General features: G+C 31.7%; 2 long non-coding RNA genes across 2 annotated transcripts; both read right to left on the bottom strand.

Moving 5' to 3' along the window:
- Positions 1-2,029: 2,029 nt before the first annotated feature.
- On the bottom strand, positions 2,030-3,899 carry LOC111699583 (uncharacterized). Its single transcript, XR_002764780.1, has 2 exons — positions 2,935-3,899; positions 2,030-2,860 (listed from the first exon to the last, which is right to left on the bottom strand). It is a non-coding gene; the product is annotated as an uncharacterized LOC111699583 (long non-coding RNA).
- A 697-nt stretch (positions 3,900-4,596) lies between these two features.
- Positions 4,597-10,010, bottom strand: LOC111699582 (uncharacterized). Its single transcript, XR_002764779.1, has 3 exons — positions 9,903-10,010; positions 4,736-4,815; positions 4,597-4,626 (listed from the first exon to the last, which is right to left on the bottom strand). It is a non-coding gene; the product is annotated as an uncharacterized LOC111699582 (long non-coding RNA).
- Between the last annotated feature and the right edge of the window lie 1,095 nt (positions 10,011-11,105).

An 11,105-nucleotide genomic window follows, 5' to 3' on the forward strand; every position in this document is an offset into this window, starting at 1 on the left:
ATTTCTATTTATTCCAGGGGGGATTCTGCTCTTATCAATCCTACAGGGGGGATTCTGCTCTTATCCATCCTACAGGGTGGAATTATAAAAGGTGTTCCACAAATTTCCAGTATTATTATAGTTTAGAGTGATTTCAGAAAAAGGAATAATTTATTGTGGAGTATAAAACTGTATTGTGTTCCACAAAGATGTAACCTTTATAGTAGGGTGTGTTCCAGAAAATTGAATCCAACGCAACGTAGTGTTCCAGACAATTTGTGTTTAAGAGAGTTGGATCCTAAATAGTGTTCCAAATTATATCCTACGTAATGTTTCATAGGATTCAATCCTACAGAGTAATCCAAATGATTGTAGTTTTACAGAGGATTTAATCCTACAGTTTTTCAAAGAATTGAATCCTACATAGTGTTCCAGAGAATTGAATCCTAAAAAGTGTTCCAAATCTAGAAAATTGAATCCTACGTTGTGTTCCAGAAAGCTTAATCTTTCAAAGTTTTAGCAAAAGATATTTTCTCTACGGATTCCCAGAAAGCTTCAGTTATTTTCTTAAAAACTCTAAGACGGGTTCCTTGTAAAGTAAAGCATGATATCCGTGTATAGCTGAGAGCTGAACCATGTTCCAAGTTTAATCTGGGGGTATGAGAAACAGGAAAACGAATAAACTAAGTTGAGAAGATCCATTAAACCTTGGAGAGTTCTAATGATTCAAACTTCCTAATTGATTTTCTATATGTGACCCGGTTCTTGGAAAATACATGAGATACTCATTATTCCAGGTTAAACCATTAAACATGCTTATTATAGAGACGTTGACAAAGTACACCAAATATCATTAAAGGGAGAGTTCCCTTATTTCGATATATTTTGCCACTTAAATTAATATCGAATATATTACACTGTATCCCATTAAAAATGATGATTTCAAGACAACTAAAGGACTTTTTTTGATCCCTGACAGCTCTTTAATGACAAAGCGTATATAGTACAGTAAGAACCAGAAAACTCTGGAATAATAAGAAGACGACTTTTAGACTCAAGCTTTGACTTTAGAAAATCCAGTGAACATGAAAAACAGCAATTATGCAGTATAAACAGACCTATTTCACTTTATAAGCGGTGTAATAAGTTACTAGTAAAACTATTTGGTTTGTAGCAATATCAAATACACTTTATATTGCTTTAATATCGTCTTCCTATTCCACAGTTTTCTGGTTCTCACTGTAAAAAGTTGTATTATCTAAACACTTTCCAAATTGAGGTCTTTGTGTTTTTTAAATGAAGAAGACATTTGACGAAACCAATTTTAGTTAAGTTCAAAATACAAATTTTCCATAATCCTGAAGTCCGAACTTTTATGTTGTCAATCTTTTGATAAAATAATTGATTTTTTTCAGACTTAAGGACTGATCAAATTCCTCTTGAATATCCTGTGGTGGCCATACTCTGAAGGGATAACTTTGATTGTGGGAGAAAGCATTTAAACTCAAATTTTACAGTGCCAACATCATGGATATCGAGATCAAGCGTTTAAGATTAAGGGGCATCCTAAAACCAGGTATATTTTTTACTTATTATTTTAATAATAAAGTTAGGCTCACAATAAATATTCTCCAGAAACTATGATGTGATGTGGTGCACACTGTATCTCTAGGGTTGAAGACGACCTTACTTGATGTTTACCTTTGAACAGTTTCCTGTTTTTTAAAAAAAAATTTAGTATATTTCTAGATCTTTTTAATATGTAGTTTAGTTTGAAGTTTGGCCTACTAACCCCCCAACTCGCCTCCTACCCACTCTCCTCCCCCCCNAAGAAATATTTAGCGTTGGGGCCGGACTGGGAGAAACAAAATGATTAAATCCTCCCGCCCATTTTAATTGAAAATTTAATCTTTTCGTCATTGAATATATAAATCAAAACTTAACCTAGTCATATTCTATCGTTATCAGGTCAAAATATCAGAAACCATTAGAAATCTATTGGCAGATTTTACAAAATTTCTTGCGTATAGAATTTAAAATTTAAAAAATGAAAGAGCAGAAATATTTATTAAAACTATTTTATTTCAATAATCTATGAATTTTACACATGGATATCGGGAAAATATCTAAATTCTATTAATACAAACATTGTTAGGTTTTCTCTCTATACTTGCTAAGAATAAAGAACAGGGAAACTTCGCTAGGCCTAATCCTGAAACCTGAGTAATATTTAAACATAGTTCAGAACCATGCTTGGAGTCTTGGAAACCAACAACCAAACATGGTTTAATATGACGTTGAATCCAAATAAAATAAATACATATTTTCTCAAAGATTGGGGTAGAGGAAGATTTGATCGGAACTTTAAATCAGAATAGGTTTGGATCCTACTACCGTACCAGAGTAGGGTTGGATCCTACTACCGTACCAGAGTAGGGTTGGATCCTACTACTGTATCAGAGTAGGATTGGGTCATAATACCGTATCAGAGTAGGGTTGGGTCCTTATACCGGATCAGAGCTGGGTTAGCTTTTAATACCGGATCAGAGCTGGGTTAGCATTTAATACCGGATCAGAGCTGGGTTAGCTTTTAATACCGGATCAGAGCTGGGTTAGCTTTTAATACCGGATCAGAGCTGGGTTAGCTCTTAATACCGGATCAGAGCTGGGTTAGGTCTTAATACCGGATCAGGGTTTTAAAACCAGCTTTCAGATCTGGGTTAGAACCTACAACTGCAGCAAGGATAGTATATAATCCGGAACGTACTTAGAACCTAAGCCGGACATAGTGTGAACCTGCTACAGGAACCTGGTTCGAACTTATCGGTGGAGCCCACTACTATAGAATGGTTAGAACCCACTACTATAGAATGGTTAGAACCTACNGAATTAGAACCTTAACCGATACTTGGGCGGGCTTGTGGCGCCCCTACATCTTTGATTAATAGTTATTACCTACTACTATAGAATGGTTAGAACCTACTATTAGAGAAGGATTAGAATCTACACCGGAATCATGATAAGGACCTTCAACCAGAGCATGGTTAGAACCTACTACTAGAGCAAGGTTAGAACCTACTATTCTGGAGCATGGCTAAAAACAACCACCAGAGCAGGGCAGGACCCAAACCAACCCAGAGAGCAAAACACATGTTGTGAAACATATAATGGATTAATCATCATTGTTCTAATTTGAACCTTAATCTTTAAACAAATGCAAGTCTAGAGAAAATTGAAAAATACGAACTAACACCAACTATAAAATTTAACTGTATAGCACTCTCTAGAACTAACAAACCCATTCTTTCCACTTGTTAAAAACTTATCTTTAGAATGTAAAAAATTGTTTAAAATTAAAGAAAACAGTTCTGGAAGGAAAAAAATATCTTTTTTTAATTTCAAGAAAATGAAAAAGATAAAGAATTAGAGCTTTGGAAAAGTTTAAGTTTTACTCCGGGTACACTTAACAACAAGAGAAAAGGAAGGATTTGTCGGAGAAATATTAACAATATATATATATATATAGAAATATAAACCTTACTTACTATCTCCGGTTTAGCCCTTGCATAGAAACTTTTAACTTGTCAACCCACAAAAGAGGCAGATAAAAAATTAGATAAAAAATTAGATAAAAAATTAGATAAAAAATTAGATAAAAAATTAGATAAAAAATTAGATAAAAAATTAGATAAAAAAATAGATAAAAAATTATCTTGTTTTATTGCAAAATAATGAAAAAGTTGCATAATTGACTTCATATAATCTCTTAAAAAACTGTCTCTTTTTGTAGGTTTTTGCATAGTTGGTTTCATGGGTTTCAAACTTGGAGTTTTTTTTTGCATAGATTCAAGCGATGGTTTGCATAATTTCATCACTGGTTACATCGAGGGTGTATAACAAGGGTAAGGTGTTGGANTTAAGGGGGGAACGTTTTTAAAATAAAAAAGCATCAATATGCAAAGAGGGTAATGGAAAAATTTTAAAATATTTTTAACAATTTATGGCAACACATCATTTACTTCTAAAAAATACTACATATAAATAAATACTTTATCTCCAAAATGGTTTTTCTACAAAATGGCGCTTAGTACACTGCATAGAATAGTTTATAGATAAAAAGGCGTGTGTAGGGGTTGTGAGGGTGCCAGGGGCTTGAGAGTGAATGTCACTAAACAACATTTAGAAAAATGCGGGAAAGCGTGTAAATGTCGTCTTCACAATTTTTGTTAATCCCGGAAAAGCCATATTGACAATTAGACGAGAAGGTTTTCAAGCTTTAAAATGCTAAAATTTAGAAAAAGATAAAAAACATGTATCTACTATATTTTTAAAAACACTGTATGGAGAAATGAGAATTAGGGCTGTATTTGAACTAATTTCAACGGTTAAAAGACACATAAGAATATATGGTCCCTAAAATCCAAGCTTACATCTCATATTTCAACAATTGAAGGGATAACCCAATTTAAAACTGTCCTCCATAGGAAGCACTTTAGAAAAATCTCTATTATTCTAAACATTTGATAATTTTCTCCTAGATGCTCAAATCCGCTGTATCTCATGCAAACTTAACATCGTCTTCATTTGCTGTACAGTGTGAACAGTGTATGGTTACTGATATTAAGTACTTCGCTCATTTTCTCCAACCTAGAAATAATATTTTATTTTTTAACATTTCTTCTCAATTGTGAAAACATTAAAAATAGAATAAAAAATAGATTTTAAATAAACTTTATCTTCTCTTACACTTTTCAACCTGTATTTATTGAAGCACACACTTATCCTCAGCAATCTTTTTGGCGTCTGCAATCGACTTTTCCGCCAGCTTCTGGGCCTCTAAAATTATGAAAAACAATTTAGATTATTTTTTAAAATCTTTTTTTTTCCAAGATGCACTATAACAAATGGCAGGTCTTGAGCTTCCATATAACTGCAAAGTCTTGTCGATTTTTTTTTAAAGAAATATTTAGCGTTGGGCACCCTCAACTAAGCTTTCTGTGAGTGTACTGCAGTAATTTGCAGTACACTGACCGTGGAGAGTGTGGGACTGGGAGAAAAAAAATGATTCCGTGCAACTCTTTTCTTTCTTAGTTATTTTAAAACCAAAGCTGAGTTTAATCTTTGTATAAAGTTTCAGGGAATTGATTAGTTAAATTTAGAATTGAAGTTTCTACAATATTGAATAATTTGAAAATCAGCTTTCAAACTTAAAGTTATTGTAAAAATAAAATTGAGCAGATTTCTTTTGTATTGTTTACCAGAACATATTAAATTTTCTTAATAGCTTAGTTATTCAACGGAAAAATTATTTATGATTTATCTATAATTTGGAATTGAACTTTAAATATAATACTATACAATAAACCGATAAAAAAGTTTATTGCATTTTTCGCTAAGACATTACTGAAGTCAAATTCTTGACCAGAGTAAACTAGATCAGATAAAAAAGTTTATTGCATTTTTCGCTAAGACATTACTGAAGTCAAATTCTTGACTGGAAAAAAGGTTTCCAGCTCCTTTTTCTGTAAATACAGTTCTTTTACTACGAAAACAATCTTTTGATGTTGAATTAATTATATATGAAATTGTACAACAATTATATCGTTTAAATGAACTGTAAAACAATTTAATTAAAATCATTGCAGAACAGATGAAAATAAACAGGGATGTCGTCTTTGAAAATTCCCTGGATTTTATTTTTAAACATGCAGTGTTTTACTGAAGTAGCACAAGATGCATAATTGACCCGGCCTGAGCCCGAAATTTAAAAGAGTATCGCTGGACAAAACTCCCGANGGCCGGGCCGGGCGTTTGACAATTCGCAGTACACTGTACACATTATTTGTAATGCACACAACACAATATACACTACACAATGAGCCGACTTAAGATATCTTTGCGCTACATTACTTTTTTATTGAGCTTAATAACAAGAATAACTGGAGAGAAAACATGTACATAAAGAGAGTACCACAAAGCTTGACATTATAGCGAGACTACTCAAAGATCGTCTTTGATCTTTGAAATTATTTGCGGCATTCGTTCGTCAACCTTGTTTCACATGAATATCATAATCATAACTTATGAAACAACAATCAAAAAAGTCACAACATTCCAAAATGTGGTCTACCTTTGTGTGCTGTCAATATTGATTGAGAATTTCGTTCAGATTTCAATTTATAAAATAAAACCAAAATTGTTGAAATCCGTAATTTTAAAAGCCAAAAAAAGGTAGACCCATTGAAATATCCAGAACTAGGAGTATTTTGTGATTATTATTTATTTAACTATAACTGATTATTAATTTACTAGAATTTTACTTATAAACTTAAATTTACGAATACATGCTGCAAATTGTTTAGAAAATCAAAGACGACCTTCAAGTCGTCTAACTAATGTCATTTTTCGTGGGACACCCTGTACATTATCTAAGAAATTCACGAAAATCCAGAAAGTCAAAACAACTAATATAGTAAATCCATTACACGCTTTGTTGTAGCGGGTCAATCATAATTTTTTCAGTGATTTGTTCTCTAAAAACAATCAAACCAAAAAAATAAACAAATCAATAAATCAAGTTAAAATTAAAACACAATAAGATCAAGACAGAAAAAGCTGGATAAAGAAGGAAAAATGTTCAATAAACAAAATAGAAGACGACCTTTATCTCACCAAATTTGTTAAATGTTTCAAGGCCAATGCCATAACTGTCTTTAATTCAAAATGGGATGAAAGTGGAAAAAGCTTAACTTCAATATGGATAGTCGATAGAATTATGTTGATTATGCCTGTTCCTTAGCAGTTTTCAAAATAGTAATGATTTTGCAATTTTGCAAGTAGGAACTTATTGATGATGTATGCAAACTTTGCAAACTCGAAACTTTTCAAATATTTTCCAATTCCTTGAAATATATTTCATAAAATGGTTGAGGAATTATAAAAATAGAAATAAAAGCTGGTTGTCTGTATCTGTCCTCCTGTTCTGTTTATTCTTGTCCTGTCTAGTGTTTACCATCAAACACTGATATAGCAATATACACTTTTACTGCATTAATAAAACATGTTGACAGTGTGCTAAGTGCAGAAGGATGAAATAATAACTGATTAGAACTTTTTAACAAGTTTTTTCAATTCATAAACATATAGGTAAGAAATAATTATAATTGCAGCGGGAAATCCGTCATGGTGGATTTTTGGTGGAAGGTTTAGTGGAGAAGTCGTCTTTCTTCAATTCTTTATTTTTATCGGTTAGGTTTTGAAACCACTGAAGTTTTTAACTTTATTGTTTGAGTTTAAGAATGTGAGCCATAGTTTCATTTTTACATGGAGGAAAAATCCTAACCGAAAAAATAACCGAATGGAAGTTGCATTTGAGAATGAGAAGACGACATTTACTTCAAAGCTGAAAATGCGGCAAAAAGATGAAAATTACATTTATTTTTATCCTCGTAGCAGCTTGACTCCTAGGGTAGACATTAACATTTATATTTTTTCTTTTTTTTCTTTAGTTTTAACTCTCCCAAGGTTTAATCTTCTAAAATATTTTCCAAGATATGAAAATGTCGGAGCAACAAATTAAAAGTTTTACATTTTTCAGGAGCTAATCTCTGAACAATAAGTTTGCTTTTATAAGTAGATTTACTTTGAAAAGAAATTAAGTTGTCTCAGCTTTATTTCCAGAAAGTCAATCTCACAAATTAATGAAAAATCTTTTTTATGCTGTACAGTGTACATTGTCAGATAGACCTATGTACTCTGTACAGTGTACTGTGTACACCATTATTCATCTGCAGTATACAAGTTTATTGTTTACAATGTACACTAAAATGCAAACGTAAAACTATTGTTATACATGTTCGTGATTTGTGTACAATTTAAAAAATGAATACATGAAAATTCATTTTTTTCTACATTAAAATTCAAATAGTATTTTTTTTAAATCTTTTTTTTCCAATTAATAGTTTCTTAAAATTCCACGGGCAATTCAGCTTGTATTGTATAAATAGAATTTAATGAAAAACAAACACTTGTATAATCCTATATCTCAGACCTTCTCCATTGTAATTAGTTTTCTCATTTAAAAAATGAATTACAATATAAAGTTTTCTTATTTAAAAACCTTAAGAATAAAGTTTAAAAAGAGTTTCAACGTTAAAGACTGACAGAAACGATTGACAAATATTATCTTGTTTTATTTGAAACATTTGCTACATTTTCAGAAATCAACTCGCAGATTTTCTTTTTTATTTAAAAAATACAAAAATCGCCGAAAACTGTGTTCTCTTTAAAAAGCATCGCTAGACAACAGCTTAAAGTTTACCGGAGAATTGTACCGTTATAATGCAATTGATGATGGCATACAACGGGGTACCAGGGGGGGGATCAGTAATAATAAACCACTTATTCGAGTCAAAAAGGCTCGATCGCTGGAGTATTTTTTAGGAAGAGAAGTCTCTATCTAAATCATCGTTATGTTGTGTTGAAGATCTGGAATATGACGGGAAACTGGTAATATCCGTGAAACTCTCAAAATGGGTATTTTATACACGAATCAGAGCCTTAACCGATACTTGGGCGGGCTTGTGGCGCCCCTACATCTTTGATTAATAGTTATTAGAATCTATTTCTATACCTATATTATCCTAAATCCGTTGTAATTTTGTGTAAAAAAGCATAAAGTATATGATTTTTTCGAAATAGTTTACTTTAACAAAGACTACATCTAAATGAATTGCGGGTTTACAGGTTCAATACAAGGATAAATATATGAACGGGAAAAGTAATTTTAAATTGAAATCATCATAAATCAATGTGAGCTACAATTGATACAATGTTTGTAAATGAAAAGATTATAAGAATATATTTATTTTGTCCATTCTTACCATTAAACACAAGACAAATGCATTTTAAGTGGAGTATTGTGACAAAAACCAGTCACCCCCCCCCCTAACCCCCTAAAATACCCCACCGTGTGATACTCTTAATTTCTAGGGGGGCACAAATCCCGTTGATTTTCACATAAAAAAATAACATAATTTTCTCTTTGAAAATAGATTGTTAAAACAAATTATTGATCATTACTGATTGAAATAGTATCGTTGTGAATTGGTCCAGCCCCCTTTTTAAATGAAGGGTCACTTACAAGAGTCCGTTTACAAGGGTTTTAAATCATTTTGAATCTATTAAACAGAAAAAGTTTATATATTTTAGGTTGGCATTTGTTTTTCATTTAACTAGGGTTAACCACTGCTCTTTTACAAAATGCAATATAACATTTTCACAAAGAAACGTGCTATAAGAATCTTTAACAGACCAATACTTTATTATTTACAAACGATTTTGAGTAAACTAAGATACAAAACCTCCCAAAAAAATTTTACCCCGAAAGCGTACTGCATATTTGATGTTTGTACTAAAGTCTATATCCTATATTAGTAAACCGTCTTAAGTGTACACAGAAGCTAAATTTAGTAAACCGTCTTAAGTGTAACTGAAGCTAAATTGCTACAATCTGGCTACAATTCGCCTTGTTTAAAACGCATACATTTTCCTGCCGTAGAAATACGCAAATCGTTTTCGTAGAGAAACAACAATTGAAAATAATCAGATTTGAAAACTATAAACATTGATATCCCGATTCCAGATTCTGCTTTATCAGACGAAGCGTTCAGGGGACCTTTTGTGAATCGGGCAGTGTCATCTTTACGTACATGAGGGGTCTCAAGAAAACTTCAATCCTTTCAATATCACTAAATGTTAAAATACAGATTGTCGTGATCTTTAAAATATCCTTATTTAGACTTAAGAATAGACCTAATTGTTTCTTACATAACCTTTTCTAGGGTACTTGTAAAATATTCAAATTAAGACTCATTTCGAATTTTGCAAACAATCCCTTTAAAATATTAGCTTGAAATACTTACGGGCTACAGGGTCGTCATCATCCTCCTCCTCCTTCTTCCTGGCTCCGAACCCGTCCTCATCATCCTCGTCCTCCTCCTCCTCCTCGTCGTTTACAGGCTTCTCCAGCTTGTACTGAAATAAAATCATCATTGTACACCTGAACCCAAAACTTAAGACAGGGTATCGTTATGAAACCAAGTATCGGAAACCGGATTTCACAAATGGTGTAAAGGAATTTTGTAAATATTAAAAAACTTTGTGAGTTACAGATTATACAAATGTACAAACCCCAAAAAAGGAAACTCTGGAGTTTTAAATTTATGGCTCTGAGCCCAAAACTGAATTTTGATATTAGTATATTTTTAATAAATAATATTTCATAATTTTATATTCTCTCTTTATTTTCTTTTTCTTGATGTAAATCTGCACTAGCTGTATGTCCCAAAAAGGAACTCGAGAGTTTCGTTCAACGATACTCTTTCAAATTTCCAGATTCCCTCCAATTTTATTTCGCTTTCCAGTTACTCTCTTGTCTCTGAAAACTCGATTCACTCCAAAAGAAATTGAGTTTTTGTCACAGTTTTTTTCTGATCTCTATATCTTTTCAACCTGATGGATATTTCAAACTCAGATCATTTATAGTTAATATTTTTGGTTGTAATGATTAGAAAATAAGAGTTTGTGTTAAAGCCTTAATTCCTTTATTTCTTTTTACTCTTTTGTCTCTGAATGAGAAAAAATTGTTCCAGACTTGTATTGGCATTCATTGATAAATCAGAAAAATATGGAAAGATTATCGTCTGCGTTCTTTCTTTAATGTCTTAATAGATTTTTTATGTGTATCTATATAATATTCATTTATATAAAAGTTGCTGGACCGATCGGGCTGAAATTTTTTGTGGACACTCATGCGTGGCCAGGGGGTGTTATAGGCTAAACAACATTCGAAATTTAAAAAAACGCCGGCCCTTTCAACTAGTTGTATATATATCTGAAGAAGTTCAAGGAATATTTTTGTGCAATTTAGTTGTATTTGGTGAAATTTATAATTGAAAGTAAGAACTAAGACTACGATCATTCCTCATTCTTTTATAAAAGTTAAAAAGAGCAAATATTATTTATAAAAGTTAAAAAGAGCAAGTATTATTTATAAAAGTTAAAAAGAGCAAATATTATTTATAAAAGTTAAAAAGAGCAAATATTATTTATAAAAGTTAAAAAGA

Source organism: Eurytemora carolleeae, unplaced genomic scaffold (genome assembly GCF_000591075.1).
Source record: "Eurytemora carolleeae unplaced genomic scaffold, Eaff_2.0 scaffold327, whole genome shotgun sequence".
In the NCBI taxonomy this organism is placed as follows: Eukaryota; Metazoa; Arthropoda; class Copepoda; order Calanoida; family Temoridae; genus Eurytemora; species Eurytemora carolleeae.